The 27441-nt window shown below is 38.4% G+C and overlaps 1 protein-coding gene across 5 annotated transcripts in view; it reads left to right on the top strand.

Annotated features, from left to right (window-relative positions):
- The window catches only part of GRIA4 (glutamate ionotropic receptor AMPA type subunit 4), a 225698-nt gene that overhangs the window by 91706 nt on the left and 106551 nt on the right, over nt 1–27441 (top strand). The gene's annotated exons all lie outside the window — the stretch shown is intronic.

The raw sequence follows: 27441 nt of genomic DNA, 5'->3' as shown, positions 1-27441 counted from the left end.
ATTTTTCTGTCATAGGATTAGGTTTGGTCTGCCTCAGATTTATGTGAAAGGAAATTCAGAGCAGCTCATCTCAATCAAAATAATACCAGATATACAAAAAGTTAACATTAACACGGAAAACTTCAAAGTTTTTAAATGCGTGAGTAGTTTATGTGCATGTCTTGTGCTTCTGAATTAAAAGGACTGTTTCGTGCTGAAAATTAAATCCTAGCTGAATTGGTTTTGTTTAATAAAATAAGGGAAACAAAGCTTTTAAAACACTTCATATTTCATAGGTACAGTATAACTGCACCCAGTTGTGGCTATTCCTTCAGTCCAATTCTACTTTCATTGAGAATGATGTAAATCAGGAGTAACTCCAGTGAAGGCCATGGAGCTAGCTGGTGTAAGATGAGAATGCAATGAGGAATTTATTGTCACAGCTGTGGAGCAAATATGTAGCACTGATGGATTATTTCTTTATGGACTATGTCACAGCTTGAATGAAGGAAAAATAGTGGTAGCCTATGCGCAATTGATTTTTATTCCATTCTGAATGCAGGTAGAGCCATTGTTTGCCACTGTTCTTATGCAGAGAAACAACTGGAAAAGTACTAAGAAATTGTACTGGATGTGAAGATCTTTTGCAAAGATATTTTCAGTTTATTGACTGGAGCACAGCAGTTTGCCTTTTTATAAAGGAAGGTATAAGTCTCTGGAACTGCTGACAAAGCCTGCCTGATAGAAAACAAATTGGAGAAATGTACACCAGAGATTTCCTGAAATTCTTTATTTGAAGTTAGTGATCTGTGGGAATAACTTTAGACTCATTTGGATTATTCAGATTCAGATATTATTGGATATGAGTTTGCACTATTGTGTCTTTTAATGATGAGTAATATTTTTTCTTTTTTTAGTTAATATATGGTGGATATCTTTGAGTTAAACAGCTCAATCTAGATTTTAGTTTCTGATGTTTCTCTCAAATTGCTGTTAACTCCCCCAGCAATTCTAAGCTTTACATTCATGCAGGTTGGCACAGTGGTTATGTTTGATTCATGCTATATATTGGCAGTTATTATTTTGTGCTAGTAAGTCACACTTAATAAATCCATTTAATTTTTCTTTCCCTTGATGTTCCTTGTCCTCTGCAAATTAGATAACACTTGGTTGTGATCCTTAGCAAAAAAATTGCCACTGTATTTCTCTCTTAAAGGATCAGATAACATGGCATACAAGCTGCCACTTAATTCTGACTGCTTAAAATGCAGAGCGCGGAAGTTTCATTCAAAAATAGAATTTTAATAGTTAACAGGACTTCAGTAATTTTAGTGAAAGGGAAGCAAAAGAATGATATCAAACTATTATTTTTGTTTGGTAAGAAGATTAAAGAACTACCAGCAAGACAAGGAGTTGAAGAATCAAAACTTAAAGAAATTTACTTAAACATTATTTTAAAGTATCCAAAGAAAAATTTCAAGGCAGAGACCCCTAGGCTAAGAAAATGCCTGCTGTGAGTGGGATGAATGCAGTTCTTGGCACATGTAAACCATTATAGCCATGGAGCTATCAGGATTTCACTAGAGGAAAAATGAAGCTACCTGGGGATTCTCAGGAGAATGAGGAGCTTAGGTGTAAGTCAATGCCTTTGAAATGATGCAGAAGCTATCCAGGAAGAGAGTAAATAAAGCTATTGTTACAAAAGGTCAAGGGCTCCTTTGTCTCCTTGTCATTTCATATGAACAGCAATACAGTAGATAACATGGAAAGGTGGCGATTTCAAACCTGATGAAGAATTTTGTTTACAATTTTGAAATTATACTGTGAAAATGACAGTTACAGGATATTGCTTGAGGGAAAGATACAGCGTACTTCAGTTATTAATTGGAGATTGCTATGGGTAACAAGAATATTTGAATTATACTATTAAAGCGCACGGAGAATTGTTACGAGAAAGACAACATCTCATGTCTCAGATCTTAAGCCAGAATCTGAGCATTATGATAAGACTGTCACAGAGTATATTACATGGCAGCTGCTTTTTAGCCCCTTCTGTAAAGCAGCTTGTGTTGCATATGGTAAGAGATAGAAAACCGGATGGACTTGACCCTGCATTATTGAGTGTCAAAAGTTTATTTTTAAAAAAAAGTTTATTGAAGTAAATGACTCTCAAAGTGATATAATGCCTGTCTCTCAAAATTCTCTGAACGCAATTCTTCTTGGATAAATTGTACAATTGTATTCAGTCTGGTAGGATTGTGGTAATTTATCCCAGGTGACAGTAAGCCTTAGAGCTTTAAGATAAGCTATAAAAGAAGAAATTTCAGCAAAGTAAACACTGAGAAGTAATCAGTCTTTAACTCCCGAATGAAAAAAGCAGCATAAAGCTAATGAACTGTTTTTAAAACTAATGAGAACATGCAGTGAAAATTTAGCCTTTGAGGGGAACCAGCAGTTCATCCTGGATCTCAAGCTGAATCACCTAAAGTTTCCTTGAAGGGACCAGCTCCTCTGTTTCCTGCTGTTAGCTTGTAAGACTTACCTTCAGGTGATGGCACTGAGCTAGTATAGCTGGCTAATATTTATGTGGAAAATTGGAAAAGTCAAATGCTCCAAGCTATATATTAAGCTGCATTTTGAACAGCTACGATTATCTGCTTTGGGAGCAACCAAATTTAAAATATAAATGGCAGAATGGTAGAAAAAAAGATGTGGCCATTTCTGTATCATTTGTCATTGTGTTGTCGAAGCACCGATGGTGCTTTGTAAAAGCAACTGATATATCTGGCGCGGTGACAGTCTAAGTTACCACAAACTCTTTACCACAGAGTGAAAACCCTATTCAAATACTTAGTAAAAAAAATAGTGCGCTTATCACAGAACAAATTGTTGGAGGGGATTCCATGATCAGTCTTAGGATGATCACCACCCACCAAAAAGATGCAGAAATGGGATATTATTCTCAGAACTACAGTAATAGAAGTTCTGTGAATTCTATAGCAAATTGTTCAGGTGCCTAATGAAGAACAAAAGAGGCAGACAAGCTCCTGTGCTTGCTGGTAGCTTAAAAATGAGATATTTCAAGTGTAGCAAAGGGTGGATATATAAAGAGGTGAAGTGATCCTAAAAATCTAAAATCAATGTGAACAAGGTTTTGAAATGTCCAGTGAAGTTTTAAAACAAGATTTTCTCAAATCTCTGATATGTTTGTCAGGTCTTATTTGTCCACATTGCTTAGCAAAGAGTATTTATGCTAAATACTTAGCTTTTATCTAAAAAGCTAATATTTGCAATAATTGGGGATTAGCTAATTACCAAACTGCTTTGAGACAGACTGTCTCATTTGGAAGAAACCTACTTAAGGGTTTTTGAATCAAAAATATTAAAAGCGTTCCAGAAGTATTGGCACGTGGTATATTTGCATGTGGTAGACTGGACTCCTGCTAAGAGGAACAGTAAATAATTTGCAGTTCAGAAGTCTTCAAAGTGTGTATTAGCTCTTAATCTACTGTGTTCACATGCTTTTATTCTCCATGCACGTCTGGTAGAATGTGAAGTTATCAGCCACAGTTTTCAAAATGCACATGCGATTTGGCACCATTCCATTTTTAGTGCCAATTTTACTACCAATTTAGTACCCAGGGGCCTTATTTTCTGCAAGTCTTAATGGCTGCAAGGAAGAATCTAGTCAGATGTCTTAGGCTCGGCATTCAAAATGATTCCATGCTTTAAAATATTTAGACAATCTGAACATGTCCTGGTGTGTGTGTGTGTGTGTGTGCGCGCGCGTGTGCGTGCGTGTGTGTTTGTTTTTCAAAGAAGCTTTAAAATACGTATCATTTAAAGCATATTGATTGTTTGCAAAATTTTTTTAAGACAGTTGGGGAGGAAAAAAGACATTTTTTGTCAGTAGATTATTCACAATGATAATGAGATGCTGATGGCTTTATGAATAAAGGTGCATATGATAAAGACATCGTAGCAAGTGAACAAAACCATGGCTGTCAGAAAGAAATGCCATCCTCAGGAAGCAAAATGTTCCCTACAGACATGGCTAGAGAAATAAAGTACTGCAGGATTAACTAGCATATGGATTTACAGTAGATTAATTATTCCACAGTAACTACCCATCCATGAGGAAAGTGGACTAAGCTATCTGACACAAGTCGCAAGCTAAGAGCATGTGCTTCTTTTCCTGGCAGGGACTCATTAATTAACCTACTTAATAAATATTTTTCAAGGTTTAATAACATAGCACCACATTATTTAGACCCGGAGTACATTGGCTAGCCACTTGCTTTTAATGGTTCTGATTAGCAAAAACATTCAGGAGCCCAAATCCAAAAATGAAATCAGAGTTATTTGCTTGGGACATCAGTGGAGGCCTTACTAGACCGAAATGAATGAAGTAGGCCAAATTTAGTCCACAATAAGTAGCAGTGGTTAAACCTCAAAATTTTGGAGAATGAAACCAGGTTCAGTTGCATTTGATGTGAGCATGAGGCAAAGCTGCCATATTTGTTGTGAGCACTGTTATCTTTACAGAGCAAAACTGTTTGTGCAGCGGTCTCAGACTTTCCAATACTCTTGCTGTATCCCAGTATGGATGGTACACTTTAAAAGTAATGTATAATAACAGTGCTGAAAGGGTTTTTTTTTCCACTTTTTATCTGTTGTGATACTGATCTGACTCATTCTGAAATTTTAATGCTATTTTTGTTATGATTTCTTCATGTTATTGCTTTGTTCCACTTCTTTCAAACTACAGAATCATTTCTAGTGTAGGGCAGGGAGGGCTCGTCTGTTGTAACAGTGCATGTCGCTGTGCGTAATGCTGTGTGGTCAGGTGCCTATGTAACCAATATGTGGAGAAATATGAGATTCTCAGGGTAAGAACCCCAAGAGCTGCTGAGAGAGGAATCGTCAAAGCCAGATACTAGGAAATATGAATGGGAAGAATGTTTTGCACCCACTGAATACTTAGCTTTACAAAATTAGACAGTAGGGAGGCATCTGTTCAGCTCAGAGTTCATGAACTTCCCTTTGGATTTAGTCATCAAAGTTTTTCCTTTTGACAGTCCTCCCAAGAGAGTTTGCTTTTTTCCTTTAAAATATGGCTGGAAGAGATGATGCCATCTTGGATTTTGATACCTAATTTTCAGTATGCTGTTAGACTCGAAGTGAACATACCGTATATGCAGAGGCAAGAATTTAATGTTAGTGTAACTTAGGTCCTAACAGTCTAATCAAAATACAAGTTATTATCAGTCTGTCACGATAATGCTAACAGTTAATAACACTTTTAAGATTGTTAGACACAAGCTTTCTAGTCTCTGCCCCTTTCCTCTGTGTTGTGCTTACCCTTGCTCTGCCCCAGGCCCTGAGGCCGACAGTGCCAGTCCTCCTCAGGAAGAAAGTGGGGGCAGGTGGAGCTGGACTGTTGGAGACGCGAGGGTTTTGCTAGAAGTGTTATGTTGGTAGAGGTTTCTTCCTCTGTGGCTCACTTGAAGGTCTTTTTATGTTTTCTAATGCAGTCTCCTTACTTGCTCTTTTTTCATTGATTCCCAGTTCGATGTTATCCATGTTTTTCTGTTATCCTTGAAACCCATTCTACCTAACTCACAAGGTTACACTCCCTTGATGACCAGTCTCTGACCATTCTCCTCATGCAGAACGACTACTTATCATTACTATGTATTAATTAGGAATAGGTGTCATACCACACGACTGCACATAGCCAAACTAAAACTTAAACGTATTTAGGCAATAGTCATCTGACTGCTAAATTATTGCTAAAACTAGTTAAAATCAGCTCAAGCTAAAAGAAGTGCAGGCAAGTCCTGAGGTCAACACAAAGCCTGTGGCCTTTTACTAGTGATGGCAAAATCATGTTTACTAGTCTACAAATGGGATACTTCAGTGTATCTACACCTATTTCTGGGTATGAGTATTTGTTTCATGGCTCAGGTTTGTTGCGTGATGAAAAAGAAAACACTGAGCAGTTCTTAGCAGAAGGGCATTTCTGTTGGTTTTCCCTCCAAATCTGCCCCCATCGTGTCTGGAGCACGCGGGCTGGCTTGCGCAGAGGGGGCCCCCGATCATGGGACCAGCGTCGACGCAGAGAACTGCAGCAGGCTCCGCATCTGGAGAAGGAGGGAAGCAGTGACAAATGAATGTTTCTTTACTTTGTCAGACTTGATGCAGTTTTATAAACCATCCCACAGATGAAAAGAGAAAGAGAACCAGTATTCTTAGGCAAGGGCAGAATTTCTAACTTGATGTTTTTTTCTGTCTATAGTTCCCTCTTCCCTTTTCTTTGAATTAACATTGGAAAGCAGAATGTTTCTGACTGATAGTCAGCACGTAAATGGTGAGGACATGCAGCACCTCCCATCGTTCCCGTCAGTCTGACTCAATAAAAACTCAGGGACTATAAGGCCAGATGAGTTGACTCTGTTCATCTAACTGGGCGTTCTGCCATGCATAGTGTATAGATTAGATTTTCAGATTTTGCATGTAAATGTCTAGTTAAGCAAATACATGGCATGAAAAACATCACTTATCAGTCATGCAGGGCTTCAATACCAAACAAATGTGTATCTTAGCAGTCACAGAACACAAATTTGTATCACAGAAGTAAGTGCAGCAGAAATTTTCTCTGACATATTTCTCTTCGATGAAAAATTTTTATTTAAACTGAATTTTAGTCTGCATGCACAGTATATCACTTCAGCAATGATAAGTAAAGTTCTCTCCATGCTTAGATAACCTCTAGGAAGAAAGCTTACCGAGAACCCATAGGGATGTGGTAGTCTGGGATCACAGCGGCTTCGCTGGTATGATCTGAGGGGTAAAGCTGGGAAATAGGTTTCAGCACAAGGCAAGAGCAAGGCTGGAACACACATCTGAGTCAATAACAAAACACAGCCTGATAGCCCTGCTAAAATCATAGAATGACAGAATAACACATGTTGTAAGGGAACACTGACTGCCACCTGACCTAACTCCCGCTCAAACCTGGGCCAACTTCAGCTTTAGAGCGAGTTGCTCCAGGCCTTGTCCATTCAGATTTTGAATATCTCCAAGGATGGAGAACCCACATCTTCTCTGGGAAATCTCTTCCCTCAGCACCCTCACGGTGAATTTTTTTTCTTAATATCTAATTGGACATTCTGTTGTTGGAACTTGTGTCTGCTGTGCCTCTTCCTTTCACTGTCCACCCCTGAGAAGAGCGCAGCTCCATCTTCTCTATATCCTCCCATTATGTAGCTGAAGACAGCAGTAAGATGCCCTGTAGCCTTTCCTTCTGTTGCTGCTTTCTGTCTGTCATGAGGGCTGTGAAGCTGAAAGATGTAGTTCTCTCAATTTAAATTTAGCTTTGCGAAACAGGAGAGGTTTTGGCCCAATATTTTAGCCCTAGGTAAGCAAAGCAATTATTCCTCAAAGAGTTAATATCCTTCTGATACTCCATTTTGAGTAGCAATTGGAAACAAGTAAGGAACCTTATTTGGAGTCATTTAAGCCAGTAATAACCGTTTTCAATCTTAGTTATAGTGTCACTTGTATAATATTATAATAAGTAGATCTTTTTCCTCTGCCTTAAGGTAACTAAGCACAGAGACAGAAAATGCACATTGTAGGTTAGACAGTGCCAGTTACATGCCCTTGTAGCAGGGAGAAACAAGCTGTGACATTGTTCTGTTATGTGTGGTGTGGATTATTATCTGCCCTCCATCTCAGCCCATGCTTTTCTGGGACACTTGGTACAGAAATAGTCCTTGAAAACCAGTGAGCTTAAAGACTGAAATTGTTCCTGACTTCAGTGTGTAGCACATGAGGACCTGGTCACACAAGGAGGAGGGATAATCCGATTGCATGGAAATATCCCCCTATTTTTTAGATATGCAAACACAACACTGAAAGCTGAAGTGTTTGCTTCAGTGCCTCTGAAGATGGGGGCACGGGTAAGGCTGGTGAAGTTGCTGGTCTGTTCGCCAAGTGAGAAAAGGAGCAGCCACCTTTCAGACACTGTTCCCCCAGGGTGCTGCACCTGTGAGAATGAATGGAGGGGGCTGGAGGAGGCGGAAATAAGTGGCCACTGCGGGTCTGGCTCCAAGACCCTACTCCCTGCAGCTGAGCTGTCAGGAGGGCATGTAAGCACACCTGGTGTAACCCGGGCTCAGGCTGTTCCCCCTCACCATCACAAGGGGAAGCGGAGGACTGAAATGTGACTTTCTGGGTCATGGTGCACACCAGAACCTACCCCTGAGCTATGCAATTATACATTTTCCTTATTCAGGGCTCAGGCTGACTATGCTATCTAAATAAATTTCAAAGTTTCTGTTCATATAGCTGTGATTAGATAAGTTGGCACAATTGGTGTTTTTATACAACTGCAGTGCACTTCTCTATCTCAATGCACATAGGATCTAGTGACATGTTGAAGAGAAAATGCTTAACTGATACTTCCCTCAATTTAAATTTGGTTTTCAGGTTATAAATAATTTTTTTGAAAGGGCTTTAATTTGATTTTTTTTTCTCTTGGGTGATGTGTGCAAAGCTCACTACCCTGTTGATATTGGCAATGACAAAGCTAAATTTGATGCACTAAATGTCATATTTTTAAATTTTCTGGTGAGCATACATTGTAATGGTGTTTACAACATGAATCAGCATAATTGTTCCTGACAGGTTGCTTGTATCATTTTATCTTTCCCCCAACAGAGACAGCTCTTTACTTCTTTCCTTTGAAAAGTTGAGCATCTCTTATACAGCATAAGACATCACAAAGTGAATTTAATGTTGTTGTAAACTCCAACAGAAAATACCTTTTATTGTCTTTATTTGTGATGGAGTTATTTTGCAGGAGGAATGTTTTTGATCGTAGTATAGCTCCTCTGAACTATAAATATATTAATGCAAAGCATCCAGCATCACAAGATTATATATGTACTAATGTCAGAAAATTTATTGTTCCCGCACTGATTATAATTTCTTCTTGCTGGGTATATGCAGTGCTTAGTATTTCTCAATAATGCTTTACTGTACTTAATTTTAATTTCATAGCCACCTTATGCATGATTTATGATTACCGCAAGAGTTATTAATTCAGATTTGCCAGCTTTTATATGTTCACACTGTAAATTTTTCCAACGTGTTAGTATATAGAAGGGTGCTGTGGATTTTTTTGGAAGGGAAGAGAGGACTGGAGCAAAGTAAGGAAAGGTGGAAAGATAATTAGGTAGGTAACAGTGCACATTCTTAAAAGATACTACATGTTTGTGCCAGCACTGTATCCCTGGATTGATGGTTCTTTCAGTCCTTGTACTGTGATGGAGTCACCATCTGATTCCGAAATATTTGTACTGTGACTTTGCAAATATGCCCTTTAGGATGAGACAGTGTAATGAGGAGCAGGAGCACTTATATCCACACACGCCCATCCTTGCCACTGCATGTGTGCAAGCGTTGTGTGAAGACTGACAACTCAATGAACTCAAGATGGAAACACTAGAGAGAAAAGAAAAACATCTATGTTTACTGAGTCATATCTTGTCAACAAATGCGAGGCTACAACTTTAAAATGGATGTATTTATTCTGGTTCTGATTTAGAGTCATTCTTCCAGGGCAAAGTTAAAAGGTGAAATCAGGGAGATTGAGAAGGAATAGTATCATCCTGACTCCCCTTTGGAAATAGGTCAAGTAAAGTGCACAGTGAAGTAAGGCGCTGGTCAGTCACTGTGCCTTCTACATGCTCTGGAAATGCAAATAACAGTGCTGTGTAATTGGAATGGGATAAATATTATTAAATTATTAAAAATAGCAAAAATGAATGAAGATAATTTTGAAGCAAAGGAAAAATATCAGAAAACAGAAAGTGTTGCACAAGTTGGAAAAAAAAGGAACAACAAAGAAACTACATCAAAAAGAATTATGTTTTAAGAGTCTGTTTTACACTCAACTTTTTATCCAGTATTTTTTTAATTTGGTGGTTAGTAAAATTGCTACTAACGTGTAGAGAGGAATGTATTTGTCTTGCTGAAAGCACTGGAAGCTTTCACAGTCTTCAGAGCAAGAGAAAGATAATCTGTCCAATAAGGCTCAATAATGACATTTAATCTGCAAATCATTTACTACTGTCTTGAAAAAATAGAGGTGACTTTCTGCCCATCCTTGGATCACTGAAACACATCATCTCCATGCGCCTATGGCAGAGGAGGCCTTGGCATCTAGCTAAATATTTAGGAGGTTTATATTGCATGAGGTGAATAGGGCTGTCCACATTCTTCATTTGTAAAATGGGGATAATATCTGGTCTCTTTTGAAAAAACAAGCTCAACAAAATACATATATGAGATGCTGATATACAATGATGCTGGAAGCTACTTGAATACTAAAAGAGAAGAGGCTGAAGGTCAAAAAAGGCAGCTTATTATTAATAAAAAAGTACATTTTTTTCATTTCTTGTTTCTTGTGATGTGTCAGATCATATGTCGAAGAGCTCTGTGTTTATGGGAAGGAAAAATCAATATATCATCAGTCACATTTTCTGGAGCTGGTGGTGATATCTCATGAAGTAACACCTCCTTTTCACTTTTTGAGCTATTGCTTATGCTATGAGAGTCCACATTTGTACAGAAAAAACAAAAATCAATTAATAAAGTGCTGAAAGCTACATGTAAAAGGCTGATACCACCAACTGCTGATGATTCCACTTCAATATCTGACAAGAATAATTTTCCGAAGTGTAGAAAAGGCAACATACTCAATAATCCTCCACCTCTTCATTGGAAATATATTTAATGAGTAACATTAAAAAATATAGATATATATCTAGGAGAATATGGGGGGAGTCCCACTTAGGTTTTCCTTGCAATTCATATTCAGTGATCTTTCTTCTCTTCTACCTACAAAAAATACATCTACTGATAATAGTAAAATATCACTGTTACCTCGAAAGCACTTTCACTAGTGTGTATTAGCAAATGCACAACAGTGGGTTTATTTCTCTTTTCTTTTCTTTTTACAGCATTTCTTTCTGCTTTTCACTGTTCCCAAGCTCAGGGCTAGATCTCTTTAAGCTTTATATGACTGCAGAGGGTGTCTGAAGGCACCTTTAGCTTTACCCATCCTTCAGAATTCCTGCAGAATATCTTTCAAACTTCCTTTTACAGGAATGTAAATAAGAATAGTGAATAGGAAATTGGACTGCTTGGTGGGATTAGAATACGTAAATGGACCTCTTAAATTTAAGAAATTGTCCCAAATTCACCAAAATATTTTTAAAATATTTCAAAAAATCCTTAGGAAATTGGAAGTTTTCCACTGACTGAGTTCTGAGTGAGTCATACCGGAGTGGTTAGCTAGAGCTCTATTCTAGCACTGAGGGAGGTGGCGGTGACAGAACAGGAATAAGAAAGAGGCAGCAGTGGTTGCTAGGAAGATGAAAGGGAAGGAGAGTAGGTGATGGCAACTGAGAACGTAGTAAGCTAAGAGACAGTAGCTATAAACTTGGGGAGATTTTGAGAAGAAGGTGGCAGCAATGGAGGTACAAATACAAAATGATTGAGGACCATTGCCCAATACTCTGATTTTTCTATCCCATAAAAAAAAATCAGTCCCCAAAGTGTAATGCACTTAAAATGGCAGCATTGCCAAAAGCCAAAAGATTGGGAGTGTGACATAGTCATGACTATTTTTTGCCTCCAGTAGGATGGAAAAGCTACCAAAAAAAATGTCCAGGTGATCACTCTAGCTATAATTATTCAGAAATTTTGGATTTAAGCTTCCAACTTTCCAGATGTAGTATTCTCAGTTTGCATAGTTAGCTGAAAAGGAATTCATTAAACATAATTAGAAATGAGTCAAGACAATGTAGGCTATGCCCACACTGCATGTTATGCATTGATCTGTACCTTGGCTTTGAGTTTCTTGATTCACTGTTTCCACGACCACTTGTGGTTCACTCTATGTGAGTTTCCTGACTGCTCAAGAAACATTCCAAAAACGGCTATTCTTAAACAGCTTTAATAGCTGAATACCATGAACATTTTAGGACAGAATTAACAGCAGAATTACCCAGGTGTGCCAAGGGCAAAGCGTACCACGAAAATGGAAGCAGCGTGTTCATTTGAATATTATTTGTTTGTGTCATTGCAGCACTTGAGAGCTCTTGAGACAAACAACTTCATCCTTAGAAGTACAAAAGAAAGAGACTGTCGTTACCTAAAGGGTAATACATCTAAGTATTAAGCAGGACAGCAAAAAGAGAGCAAAATATGGGAGAATTCAGTGATACAGTGAGACGTGAGAAGTATTCTTAACACAGTGGCAGTCTAATCATTGTCAAGCCTTTTTACAGGTATAACAGAAAAGCAGTATTTGAGGGAGGATAATGAGGTGACTAAGCAAACGTTCACAGGGCATTTCTGCTCAACCTGCAGAATAACACAGGAGAAAGCAGAATGATGAATGTTGGAAAATTTAGTAAGTGGGTATGAGACTAGTATCATCAGCTAATTAGAAGTGGCCATCAGCATCTCTAAAATAAATAACGATAAGGTGGAGGTAAGTCACGAAAAGCCTTGAAAGTGGGTAGAAATATTTGATGCAATGGGGAAAGAAGAGCCAGTGAAGGGATATAAAGAAAGGAACAGCATCATCCAAACACTGGTCTAAGAAACATTCATTCAGCAACATTCTGCATGGATGTGAGTGAGGAAGAATATATTGTCAGGAATCAATAAAATAATGTTGAAATAACTGAGAACAAAGATGGAAGCCATGGTGAATTTTCACTAATGGGTGGATAGAGTAGACTAAATAGTAAGGAAGTTAAACTGAAAAGGTAATAAAGACAGAACATTAGCATGTTTAATGTTTTAATTTATTAGGGAGTTCTGATGTGTAGACTAAGAGCCTGCCTCGTATATAAGATGTGGTTATGTTATTACAGCATTTAAGAAAGTAAATGGTGAAGCAGTTTGAGAAGGGAAGTTACTCATGTTGCCCCTGAGCTAATGCGGAAACTCAAGAAAGACAGAGGACAATTTTTAAAGGATTTGGAATAGCAAATGCATGGGTTATACATACAGATGAAGATAGCAAAAGGTTTTGGAAAGTGGGGACAGCATACAGGTTATAAGGTTTGAGGAGAAACTTTAGCTAGCACAGGTAGGTGGAAGGCAAAGGAAAGCAGATTGGAGATGGTCTGAGATAGACCTGGCAGAGGTGTGATCAAAGTGGTCACAAGCAATGTATTCAGCAAGTTTAGAGAGAAGGGAGATGTGAGCAGTAAAGACAAATGGAACCAGGATTGGTACAAATTCATGCTCTGACTGTGAGGAGAGAATGATAACTAAAGTGTGTGTTAGATTATACACTTGTATATGCATATGTATAAGCTGTAGAAAATGAAGGCTATACTCCAACGGGAAGAAGCACTTTTATTATTTTTACTGCAGCCTCATCACCACTATATTTTTGTAAGAAATATGTGAGTTGTTTTTAGGATTTAGACACCCCTTGAGAGTAAAAAGGACATAACATTGGCTTAATTTATAGTGAGTCTGTATTAAATTGTTCTATTTAGAGCTTTTTTCCACTAATTATATAGGTTAGTACTAATACAACTGTTTTATATTATATTTAAAGTATAATATGTAAGAGGAAGGATGTTGCTTTTCTAACCCTCCTTTGTAGTAGAAAAAGATAATGAGAGCTATATAAAGTCCTGAAACCACAGGCAATTTATCAGGACCACTGTGTGAGCTAATGCAAGACTAGAGATATACTACATTGACTACTGATCATTTTATACCACTTTTAATGCCTTGAAATGAAAAGAGAGAAATTAATGGGGAAATAAAGAGAGAAAATGGAATATAAATAATGTATTTTTTGACATTTTGAGTCTTACCCTATTATTAGTCTTTTTGTATAGGAAAAAAATCCAATCAAATCAGACGACTATTCAGATTCACTGCTTTATTGCATACACAGGGATTAGAGGATAGTCAAAGAAGTGCTGCAAAATAATATGATATTTTTGATACAAATCTAAAGCAAACAGCAAATGGGAACTGCCACAAATATGGTTTCCTTAGCTGTGCCACTTCAAAATACCATTATTATTTGCTGTTTATACTACAATAGTTACTGTTTTGTCAGCGTTTCTTTTATACCACTATATTTAGAATTTTAGAATTTGTCCATAAGGTTTTGCTTTAGTCTAAGAATCCACATACAAAATGTAAGCTAAAACAGCTAGAAAATGTAAGCCAGAACAGATTTTAAGTAAAGGAAGGGGGAGAAGGAAAATAGAGAGATGATAATTATTTCAGGGACATTTGTGTTCAGATAACACAAAACTTAATTTGGTTTCTAAGCTGAACTGTTGCTTTTAGGCCTAAAACTATACAACTGGATATTTTGTTTATTTACAATGATGTCAGAGGCTTCAGCCCAGCAGGGTCAGTGAAGAAGCACCCAGGGGACAGAGTGATGGAAGAGGCTCGCTCGCTTGCCTTGTGAAAGCAGCACAACTGGGAGCCCATCTCAAGTGCCTGTGGACAAATGAAGGCAGCATCAGGAGCAAAAAAATGGGATCAGATGTCCCCACACAATTACAGAGCTGGGATCAAATAGGAGATTGTGGAATTTGAGTGGGGTGGCTCATGACTGCAGTGCAGTGGAGGATGGATACAGGCTTTTCAGAAAGGATGGACTGAGAAGGAAATGAGGAGGAGCTGCTCTCTGTGCAAAGGAGCAGCAGAAGTGCATGGACCATTTCCTTGGAACAGGGGACAAGGCAGCTGAGAACGTCTGCCTGTGGAACAGAGGACAGACAAGCATGGGTGGCGTTGTGATACATGTCTGCTTCAGACTGCCTGATCGAGATGTAAAAGCAGAGGAAGATTTCTTCAGGCAGCTGGGGGAAGCCTCATAATAGTAGGCTCTGGTAGTCATGGAGGCCTTCAACTGCCCTGATAGCTGTCCAAATAGGGGTGGCCAAAAGCAATGCAGGAGATTTCCAGAGGGCATCAGAGCGATGAATGAGCTAACTAGAGGAGACACTCCGTTGGACCCATTGTTCACAGACAAGGAAGAGCAAGGTTGCAAATGTGTTGGGTGAGGTCATCCTTGGCAGCAGCAAGCATGAGATTCTGAAATTTAAGATCCTGAGAGAAGTCAACAGGACAAATAATACAGTTACAACCCTGGCCTTCAGGAGAACGGACTTCAGCTTCTTCATGGATCTTCTTGGCATGATCCAGTGGGCACCTACCCTGGAGAAGGGGCCCAAGAAGCTGGCTGATTTTCAAGGACGGTTTCCTCAAAGCATAAGAATGGTCCATGCTAACGTGCAGAAAGTTGAGCAAGCATGGCAAAAGGCAAGCATGGATGAACAGGGAACTCATTACTGAGCTCAAATACAAAAAAGTTCACAGGAGGTGGAAGCAGGCTGGACTACCTGGAGGGTTACAGAAATATTGTGCATGCTGGTACAGAGAGGAGTTGGAACCAACAAGGAGTTGGAACCAGCAAGGGATGTGAGGGGCTTCTACAGTCACACTGGCAGCAACAGAAAGACTAAAGAAACTGTGGGTGTACTGATCAATGGGCAGCGAAAGTAGTGGCAAAGGACATGGAAAAGGCTTAATGCCAATTTTGTCTTGTTTTTTACTGGTAAGACACTCAGGCCTTCCAGGTCACTAAGCCTGATGGCAGGATCTGGAGAGAAGCATTACATTTTCTTTTCCAAGTCTCTTTCAAACAATTGTTTTTACAATTTAACCTCTTTTCCATGCCTTTAGCTGTTTTTCCTCAAAGCATGAAGAGGGGGAACTGTTTGGCAATACTAAGTTTATTATGAGTCTATATGAAATCTCTACCAGTTTCAGTACCTAGATAAGATGGAGTTCTGTGATGTGGACAAGGGGCAGAAATATTCAAGTCTGTGTATATTAAGAGGGGAAAAACTGGGATGTCCTCATCTTTAATTTGAATATGAGATATCTTAATGCTTTCTTAAAAAGCAGTATTGAAGACCTGGCAGTCAACTAGAAGTATTAAGGATGATTCACATCTTTCCCCTCCCCCACAGAAAAATACTGTCTACATGGATTTTTTAGTCATTGTTACTGAACATTTCAGAGTGGCAGATTAGTGCGTATGACTTACGCTGTTCATTGGCTCATTAGAAACCGCTATTCTGCTTTCTAAGCTCCATATTTCATCTCTTTTCTTCTTCAATATCAATATTTTTCACATAGTAGGGATTCTTCAAACAGCACTGAGACAACTCGCAGGGGAATGGGGTTCTCATGAGATTATCACACTTCTGGAGAACTGAATTTGCTGAGCTGCCACTCTTGGTTCAAGGTGCTGTAGGATATGATTGTCTCCTGAGATTTCACTCTCAGTTATGTTAAATAGCTTATGCATTTCATAATGCTTTTTGAAGATTTTCTATTTTCCCCAAACTTACTACAAATAAATAGTTTATACTTTAAAAAGAAGATGTTTTGGTGTTCCTATAAATGATACTAATCATGATAAATAAAGTTTTTTTGATTTACAGCAGGGTTTATAAAGTACTTACAGCTACACAGTTTAATTTCTAAAGGCAAACTATGACCAGCAACAGGTTCTAGTTATTGGTTCATAAATGCTTTAACATATTTATGGGATTTTTGGGTTGTTAGTCTTTGCCTCCAATCTTGAGCTTTGCAGAATATGGGCAGAAATGTCACCTTCCTAAATTACACGTGAAGCTTCATCATCTGTTGGAAGAATTGGAAGATACTCTGAAAGAGTGCTATTAATTAATTCTGACAGGATATCCTCACTTCATTCCAGACTGTAAGCAGAGCACAGTTCTTCCATTTTGTTTGTTTGTTTGTTTGTTTGTTTTCCATTAAACCAACAAGAAAGGAAGCAATTAGAGCAATGCATTAAATATGCACAGAACCTGATCAATTAGGCTTTATGTGATGGGTAAAAGATTCTGTCTCCTCATGTAACGTTGAAAAACACCATTATAGTCAATTCTTTACTTTTTGTTGTGGAATAATGTCCATAGGATGTGGGTCCATTGTCTGTCTGATCACATTATCACAATTCTCTTAAATTTTCCTCTGCTTTCATGAAAATCATCATCATCATAATCACAGAATCACAGAATAGCTGAGGTTGGAATGGACCTCTGGGGATTGTCTGGTCCAACACTTGTGCTCAAAGCAGGGTCAACTAGAACAGGTTGCCCAGGACCGTGTCCAGTCAGGTTTTGAACATCTGGGCAACCTCTCTGGGCAACCTCTTCCAGTGTTTGACCACCCTCCCAGGAAAAAAGTTTTTTCTTATGTTTAAATGGAACTTCCTATATTTCACATTGTGCCCACTGCATCTTGTCCTTTCATTGAGCACTGCTGAGAAAAAGCCCTGTCTTCATTCCTCCTCCCATCAGTTATTTATACACATTGATAAGATCCTCCTGAGCCTTCTCTTCTCCTGGCTGAGCAGTCTCATCTCTCTCAGCCCTTCCTCGTATGAGAGGTGCTACAGTCCCGAAATCATCCGTACGGCCCTTTGCTGGACTCACTCCAGTAGGTCCATGTCTCTCTTGTACTGGGATGAGTCCAGAATCAGACATGGCACTCCAGATGTGCCCTCACGAAGGCTAAGGAGAGGGGAAAGATCACCTCCCTCAACCTGCCGGCAATACTCTTCCTGATACAGCCCAGGAGGCTGTTGACCTTCTTTGTTGTGAGCGCAAAATGCTGGCTCATCATCAGCTTGTTGTCCACCGGGACCCCAGGTCCTTCTCTGCAAAGCTGCTTTCCAGCAGGTCATCCCTCAACTTGTCCTGGTGCCTGGGGTTATTTCTCCTCAGAAGCAGGAATCTGCACTTCCCTTTGTTGAACTCCATGAAGTTCCTCCCTGCCCATTTCTCCAGCCTGCCGAGATCCTTCTGAACGGCAGCACAGCCCTCTGGTGTATCAGCCACTCCTCCCAGTTTTGTATCATCTGTGAACTGGCTGACCGTGCACCCTGTCCCAGTGTCTAGGTCATTAACAAAGATGTTAAACAGTACTGGATCCAGCATTGACCCTAAAGTAAGTGGGAAATTATTTGAAATATGAAACAAATGCAGAAACTCCTACAGTATGGAAACAATTCCAAAGTCCCCCTCCAGAATATTTCCGCTTGGGAGCTTTACTTACACACTTTATAGAATGCAAGTGGTACAAGGCACCAAGCATATATGTATATATATGTCATTCCAAGAGAGATAAAGGAGTGTTCATGGTGTTCTACAAAGCTGACAAGACTTCTAACCATGGGCAATTCTTGTTGCAACAGGGATGCGTCTTGAGGATGATCATCAGTATACGTAACCTCTGTCATGAGAGGAGACTAAAAGGGCTTGTCTGTAAATAGAAAGTGACTGTTCTTCATAAATATATTAGGAGAGTAAAAATGAAGGAAAAGGAACTTTTTAAGCTAAAAGGCAGTGTTGACCAGAACACAAAGCCATATTAAAAAAAAAAAAGGCTCAAAGGAGTTAGCAAATTTGTGCTGGAAATCAGAAGACTACTAAGCAAAAGGGGAAGAAACTGACAGAAACTGTGAAAAAAGGAGAGACAATTACTTTTAAGATGGAAGTTGATGAGCTTATGAAAATGAATGTGTGATAAGATACCTTATGATTAGCATGGATTGGACTCAGTTTTCCTGAGGTCTTTCTTAGTCTTATGCTTGTATGTTGTGCAGGTGATTTATCAGGGACTGAATTTAACTTCAAGTGTTTAAAAAAGGAAATGTATGTTGTTCTAATAGTGTTTGCTTCCTGGTATACTATTTTTGTATCAACTTTTTAAAATAGTATATATACTCTTTCAGGAGGATACCATATCCAGAAGAATAAAGACAGAGGGCAAAGATGGTTAGTTTGCAAGTTAATTTGCAGTAATGGATTTTGGGGGATGAAAAGCATGTTTTAGCCTCAAACTTTTAGTAATGATAACTACTAGGGAATACTTTAAAAATAATATAGAATATAAATAAAGTCTACAGTACTGATAGTAAAAAATAGTAGATTTTCACATTTTACAGTTACCAAACATTTTTTTCTCAGTCTGAGGCTTTGTATTATTTTACTTTTGCAAATGTCAATGCCATTAATGAAAAATCTTCATGATCTGAATAGTCCAACAGGAGTCCAAGATAAATACAAAAGTTATCCTGTTCAAATTCTCTGTGAACATCTAGGATTTAGTTTTGTAAACTGGGGGTCAGTAACAGTGTCTGTTCAGAAAGTGCACTAAGGCAAAGAGAGATCAGGCTGCTGAGCACAAGAACTGTCAGGATTTTATGTACTTGCCAAGGAAAGTAAGTTTCTGAAAATGAGTCTCCTGACCCCTTCATACAGTTTGCCCCTCTGTTTCTCATTATATCTCACTGTCTGGAGGGGAGCTGCTTGCCTGCTGGGGTCAAGAAACTCCACTTCCTTATAAGACAAGGCAGTCATTGACAGGGTTTTTAGGAAATGAATTCATTTCCCAATGGATTTTCTCCCATCCCTGATACCTAAGCAATACTTTCAGGCAAATCTTTTCTTCTCTTGCTGTTCTGGGATATTGTGTTTTACATGGCAGATTAAAAAGCCCTGAGTTTTTAACCAGCAAAATGCACCATCAGCTCGAATAAAAAAATCAACTCTTAATCAAGGAAGGGCCCATTCAGAAGTATCTTCTACCTCTCTGACTGTATATTTTACCTGGATTACAGTATTGGCATACTAGGGTGTTGGAGAATCCCTTTAAGTTTTATGCATCAAACTACTGAGTAGAATTTGACTGAATTCGCCCAAAAGATTACTGTAGGTACTTTGGGTTTCCCTGGGACTATACATGCAAAAAAATTCTTCTTCTAGGTTCACATTCTTCAGTTGAACATGTGCACAGGGTCCGCATGTCCTGAAGGAGCAGTGAGTGGGCTGGAACAGCCCCCTAGCATGGAAATAATGGAGAGGACGCGGCAGGTGACCGGGAAGGATCAGAGCTCAGAGTTGGGCCCAAGTGATTCCTGGTGCCAGAAACAAGCCCTACAAATTTATCAGATTACAAGGAAAAGGCACCAGGTGAAATTGAATGTTTAGAGGTGATGTGGGACTAAATAGCATAAAAATGTTTAATTCCCTTTTCATAATTCAGCATATTTAGGTGTGGGCAACAACAATAATAATTCTCTAGAGAATTGGAGGAGGTTTTAACTCATGATAATATACCTGAGCCACATAATGAGGAACAGTCACAGTTTTTATATGATTATCATCAATATCTTTGAAGTTGATTACTTGAGTCTTTAGCTAATTCTTAATCTCAGTCTTGGAGTGGCTAGGCACTTGGAGTGGCTTGGCACTCAGTTCTCTGAGAAATGAGGAACAAATTGCTGAATGTGATTTTGAGTGTTTTTAACTGTGTAGTACAGAATTAGAATGTAGGGTTATTTGCCAATCTGTGCCACACTTTCCACATCACTTTTACCTTTTGATCTGCATACATTACTTTTGTGGCTTATTTCTCTGCTTTTGTTGAAAAGAAACATTTCAATAAAATAATAAAAGCTTAAGACAGGTAAACAGGTGTAGTGATTGGCCTATGGGATCTGGATTCCTTCAGTTTCACTGGGTTGCTTATAAAGCATCTAAGTGTAATGCAGTGCTCTAAGGGATTGCATAGATTTGGTATTCAGGGAGAGTCCAGCATGAAGGTAGTTTGGAAGCCCTGAAGAGCCCAAAGGAGTGACACCAGGAAAATACAATCCCGTGAGGATGCTCATTTATAGGATGTGCCCACTTTATCTCATACTCTTTTGAATCCCTTGTTTCCTGCTAAATTTGCTTTTTAACTTTGTTGGCAAAGCCAGGCATATAGCAAACCCACTGAGTGCCAGTCTAGTGTAAAAATTTATTTTTAAATATGTTTGGATATCCCAAAGGGCTGACAATTGTGGATAAGTTTATTCTGTATAGGTAGCTTGTACTGCAAGTTATGTTGCTGAGACATTTGGCCCGTGACATTTATTGGAACTAGCATTTGGCTATCTGTCTTCTGTGATTATGGTTGCTGAACAAAAGCAGCTCTGAGGGGGCCTTTCCAGGATGCTGGTGGAAGGTGGCATCGGCATTGGCACAGGTATTCGTAACTTAGCAGTATTAGGTATTTTGCCACATTTTAATTATACATCTTAAACACATCAGGGAAGAAGATCTGTAGCTGACTCTGTGTAAATTTTTAGGTGTAATCAGTCCTCAGAAAAAAAAAACGTTGGCATGCCAAAGACTCAGTGTAATGGAAAATGTGGCTATTAGGTAAAAATGTGCAAAGAAATACGAAGAGTTATTTAAAGAACAGTGTAGCTTTACGATTTAAGTATTACTGTCTTGCAGCATGAAGACCTTTTTTAGTACCAGTTTTGAGTGGCATGAGACCACAAGTTCAATTCCTTGTGGGTTTCAGTAGACATGCAAGCCTGGAGTATGCCTGGAGCAAGTTACTGTACCAACAAAGAAAGTTGCCTATTCAAACTGAATGTTTAAATGTCAGTTTGCTGTAAGTTATCCTTAATAAATACTAACATCTCCCTGTTAAATGTTTTGCAGTGTTTATCATGATAGTATTTTTTTTTAAGTTTCTTTCCTACCCAAATATTGACTCGCTTGGGTATTAAGTGGTTGATTTTTAAGTGATTAAGTGATTTTGGGGTGGGGAAGGTATTTTGCTAACTCAGTTCACTGAAAATGTCACACACTTCATTTTTGTTGTTCTCATCTGCCAGGAAATAGCTAAATCTGAGATAATGACAGATTGACAACTAACTGTCAAATATTTCATTCTAAAGGGAAAAACCTATACTTTCTTTATGGCAAACATATTTGATCATGTTTCAATATTCAGTTTGCAAATAAGACATACTATTTAAAAGTCAAAATTCATAGTTTCATATCTCTTGGAAATGATCATAAAACATATTCAGTAGCTTTTTAAACCATACTATTGACATACCCAAGCTGCAAGATTGTGACCATCCTGAAACTGTGAATCTGACTACATATGAAAGATTTACTAGAGGAAGTTTCACAGAAGAGGTGAAAATTCAGTCCCAAATGAAAAAAAAATCTGTTTCTGGAAAAAAAGTATCAAAACAAGATTTAACACAAGTACAAAACATCAGCTCCAGTCTAGACTGTGATTTGGAACTGTATTTACATCCAAATTCAGCTATAACTTTTAATATGGTTTGTGACATGACTGTAGTTCTTATAATGGAGTGGTCCTAGCCCTACCAAGAAGAGTTCCCTTCCTGCCTGCCTGCCTGCAGCCCGCCTGTCTTCCTTCCTTCCTTCCTTCCTTCTGCCCCTAAAGTGTTTGCCTGCAAAATAGGGTCTCATTTCTTTGCTGGCTCTTTGGTAGCTTTTTTTTGCTTTAACTTCTCTTTGTCAATTATATTTTCACCAGGCACAGAATTAGTTGTTGCACGCTTAAAATCCAGTGAATGTATTAATGATATTTGGATTTAAATGCTCTCAAATTTTGATTACATCAGATTTCAAATATTGGACGAGTTTCTTCTCCCATGAGTGGTTCCAACTGAAGTCAAAGTCAGCAGGAATGCTTCAAAACTTATGCCACAGGACTTGTCCTATCTTTTATAAGTAATTCTCACCAAAAGCAATATTTATAGTGTTTCTCCAGTTCTTCTTCTGTGAAAATACAACTTACATATACCATACAGTGACTCATATGTAATGTTGCAAAAGAATGACAGAAAGGAAAATGCCAAGGAAATTAGCTAAATCATTGACTCTTTAATATGTAAATACATATAACAAATAGGTTTATACATATACAAATTTTTATACAAATACATGTCTAATTTGTATTACATTGTATTATGTTCTTTGATCACTATATTTTAGTGAATTTCTGAATATCCAGGTAAAAGCAAATTGCTGTGTAAATATGCTTTTGAAATGTCTTGTGACCTAATTAAAAAAAAGGAATAAACAACTTGCCCTTCCTGCAGATATATTTTGATGGCAAAGTCTTCTCGTTAGAGACTGTTTCTGCATGCATGCTGTGTACAGTACCTAGGACAATGAGGCCTCTGAGCACAGCATTATTTATGTAAATACAAACAATTATTGCTAGCAGGGTGCCTAAAATTTTATCCAGACTCTCTATCATAGGGTACATTGTACATGCCTGTTTCATATGTCATGATAGTTGTCTCAGGATCAGAATAACTTTTTTGATCATGAAAATGAACTAGCACCAGAATCTTCTACTGAAAAAGGACTTGCTCATTTAAGCTACTGTGGAGATGAAAGTTAAATAGTGAATATTAACATTTTAGGACAGAGATAAAACCTTAAAGAAACATTTTATCAAGTAATTACATCCCTTTTTCTTGCCAGAGTACATTCTTAAATTAAGCCACTGAGGTTTTTTTAAGTGTTCATTCAGTGATACACAAGTTAAGATGCCATCATCAATAGAATGCTCAATGTAAGTCAAACTGGTATCTTGTAGAATATTTTTCCATAAATAAATGTGTCTATTTTATTAAATTAAGGAAAAGTTTCTTGTGACTGTCATGAATGTCTTTGAGAGACACTTACAATGTCGTGCTTCAGATGAGCGCCAGCCCACGAAGGCAGCCTGGCCCCGGTGCAGGAGTCTCTGCAGGGCACACGCTACACATGAGCGCTTGTCAACTCGCGCCCCTCTTCACTCTGCTGTAAGGTCTACATGCAACTTACCACGGTGTTTTTTTCTTGTAAACTTCCTGCCGTTTATAATTAAAGAAACTGTTTAACCACAGGCCTTGTAAAGACATCTGAGCACTGGCGAGATCGTTCTCCTTGTGTCATCTCCACTATTAACAGCTCAGCAGGGAAACTCCTGCTGTCGCTTATGTCTGTGCAAACTGTTTCTCATGAAACTATCTCATAAGGGACATGCAAATGTCCAGTTTCTCCAGTGGGAGTGTTCATGTACTTGTAATTTATTAGCCTGAGACCTGGCTCAATTAGTCTGGACCTTGATTAGCAGGTAACTTTAGCAGGTAAAGGAGTGCTGGTGTTGGCTGCAGTGCTCAGCTCTCGTACATGAGGAGCTCACACCACCAACTGCACAGCCTGGGGTCCTACACTGCAATTGTGGTGTGGCTTGTTCCTCCTGGGCTTTAGTAGGCATAACTTCAGTCCCTCTAAATAACATGACCAGCACCCGGCTATATTGGTTTGATTGGCATTAAGGCATTATGCGCCGATCACTACCTCTTTCCTCCACAATCCTTTCCCACTTTCTTTCTGGTTCCTTGAGAGCATCTCCAGCTTCAGTAGCAAGACCCCAGCCAGCACAGCCAAGAGCTAGCACAAACCGTGATAAAAGACTTGACATCTGTACCTGCACCTACAGACACATAGCTATGAGCAAAGATATGTAGGTTTTATGACCACAGCCTGGTCTCCTACACTTGAAAATCACCAGCGAAGGACCTGAGTGTGGTGTCTGCTGCCTTTCGTGCCTCTTTTAGAGCATATGCCTCAAGTATTGACTGTGGACCAGTGACCTTTCCAGAACAATGTTTCGGCCCTCAGGCTGAAAAGACTGGACATTGCTACATTATGCAGACTGGAAAATTCAAATTTACGTTTTATCTCTTAAAGAAAAGAAGACATTTGAGGAAATTTATAGTGTTTAAGATGCTCTATTGTGAAATAATATCTTGTCATTCACATTGAAAAGGGCAGTGTAAGCAGAAGCTGAAACATATGGAAAATAGTAGTGGGCAGCAGTTTTTTCACAGTAGTTTTTGAGCAATAACCATAGGGACTGCTGTTCCAAGCAGCAGTTTGTAAGAAAAGTCAAGATAAATTAAACAGTGTTGTATAGCTAGATGGATTTTTGTCTCATACAGCTTTTTCAGGAATAGATTTTAGTTTCCAAATGCACCAGTGAAACCTCAAAAAATTTGGGGAAAGTGGTATTTTTCTGTTTTCACACTGGTACAACTGAAATCAGACTGTATCTTACAATTTCATTTTCAACTCAAATTTTACAATCTAAAATACCAAACATCCACACATATGATCTAGGAATTAGAAAGCATTTTAGAGTCTTTTACATGTTTTCTATAGAATAGTTGCTAGGTTCCCACTTCTCACTGCTCTTGTACAGGGAAAGTACATCTTTTTTATTTCTGTGCCTTCCTTACAATTTGCAGCCAGTTCCCACATCCGCAGCAGCTTTTGGGGATATTCTTCTACAAAATACTTTACCACTGGGGCAAAGATTATAATAAAAGCTTCCCACCGCTCTGTTGACTATTCTTCTTACCATGCTGCAAAGTGAGTCTCCCTGTCTTTCTCTGCCTCAGTGAATCTTTTAGCGTTGTTGACACTGTGGAGCTGCTCCAGATGGAGACATCAAGACTAAGTCCACCCAGGATCCTGGTGATCAGGGCACTGTGGACCAGGGGCATCAGGAGGCTGATGCAGAGCCCAGGGCTTTCTAGGAGGGGAGAGAGGCGTGTCTTGTGACCGCTGTGCTGCCGGATAGCAGTTATGCAGATTGAATCTTGCCTGCTGTTGCCTTAGTAGAGATAGCCTAAACTAAAATATTCAGGAAATGTCCATTGTGATTAGGTGTTGTTTCCACATTTTCAAAACCTTTGTCATTTTTCTTTTGGCTGGTCTTATGCAGAAAAACTCACTCATGTTCATTAAGACTTGGGATGTCACCAGAGTGCACTTTCCTGTGAATAAGCAGCTGTTCAGGGGAAGAAAAATGCCCAACTCTAAAGTGAGCAAAGTTCTTAAGACTGTTTACTTTCAAAAATGCTCAACGCAAGAGCCATAGTAAAATGAAACGTCACAGGCACTTAACTTTTATGGAGCAGTTATTGACTGGTCACTGTGTTCACTTTCAGACATTAATACCAAGGTCAGTTAAAACCAACCAGAGTCCAGATCAACGTATAGTTAATAGGAGAAACTTGCCAGGATTATAATATAATTTTCTGTCCTGATCTCTTTTCAGACGCACCAGTCCCAGCTTTTAATGCCCACATTCTTTTTCCTGTTATCTTTGTCATTATACCTTGCCCATTTCCATGTTTCCCATGAACTGTCAGTTCCTACAGCTGAAATTTAATTTGGATCGTTAAATATATTCATTCTACCAAAGCTTTGAACATGAGTTTATGATTACTTCTTGGAATATAGCTTGCCTCAGTGGGATGTAATAAATTAGTCTAATCATATGGTGAGTACTTCATCCTGTGTTTGTTCCAGCTAGGAACTGAAATTGTCTCTGTAATTGTATGCAAATCCCTTCAGCAGAATAATCAAAGCTATGTGTAGCTGCCCATCCTCCTTAAGAGAGTAGAAAAGTGACCAAACTTTTAATTCTACTTAAATGAAAAAATGTGTCTGTATATGTAAAATGCAAAGTAGAATAATTTAAAGTGTGTCTGTGTGTGTGTAGCAAATAGATATTTTGCTAATATTGTATGCTGTATCATCTATGCCAATTAGCCCTGCTTGTTTAAATATACACAATACTATGTTAATAATATTCATGGCATTTAACCTGTGGAAAAATATTGGGATTTTTCATTTTAAACGTGCATACCCATTCACAATATTTGTTCTTAGGAAAGAATTCCATGTACTGATTATTTCTGATTTCATCTTAACAAAATATAGAGTAGTAGGGGCAGAAAACAAGTTTACAAAATTTAAGACTGTTAACAGTTTGCCCTCCATTGCATTAAATTTAAAAGAATGCAGACAAAAGTAGTGCTAAACTTTGCCAGGCCAGTACCTGTCACAGACTTTTGTAGGATCAGCTATTAGAAAATATATATTTACCTTATTTACTTTGCATTAATCAGTTTATTTACCTTTTTCAGACTGAAAATCTTGATTTTTTTCATAAATATTTCATAAGTTATGTATGGTGCTTCTAGGTTCTGTTGTTGGGGGGTTTTTTTGATAGATTAGTAGGTTGCTTGTTGTATATTGTATTTTTGTGGTGATGATAAGTAGCGGTGACGTCAATGGCATTGTGTCATTGCCAGCAATTCTTCTGCAACAATCCTGGCATCTGAACAGGCTTCCATCCTCCTTTAGCCATGCTTCTTCTCTTCATAAGCATTTCACAGCCTGCAGTCTAACAATGTGCGTGAGAAGTAGACATATCCTTCAGAAATTCACCCAGTCTTGATCTAAACATACTAAGGTATCTGACACAAGTCTTGTACAATATATCTTGTGGTTAAATACCTTCCTCTGTAATAGTTTGCATTTTATTCACAATAAGAAAATTTCTCATGTGCATATACAATTACTGGATTTGAGTCCAAATATTAAGGATATATGATTGTTT

This window comes from Dromaius novaehollandiae, chromosome 1, assembly GCF_036370855.1.
Source record: "Dromaius novaehollandiae isolate bDroNov1 chromosome 1, bDroNov1.hap1, whole genome shotgun sequence".
Classification (NCBI taxonomy): domain Eukaryota; kingdom Metazoa; phylum Chordata; class Aves; order Casuariiformes; family Dromaiidae; genus Dromaius; species Dromaius novaehollandiae.
Note: the sequence above shows the minus strand (reverse complement) of the source record. Positions and strands in the feature narration are given on the sequence as shown.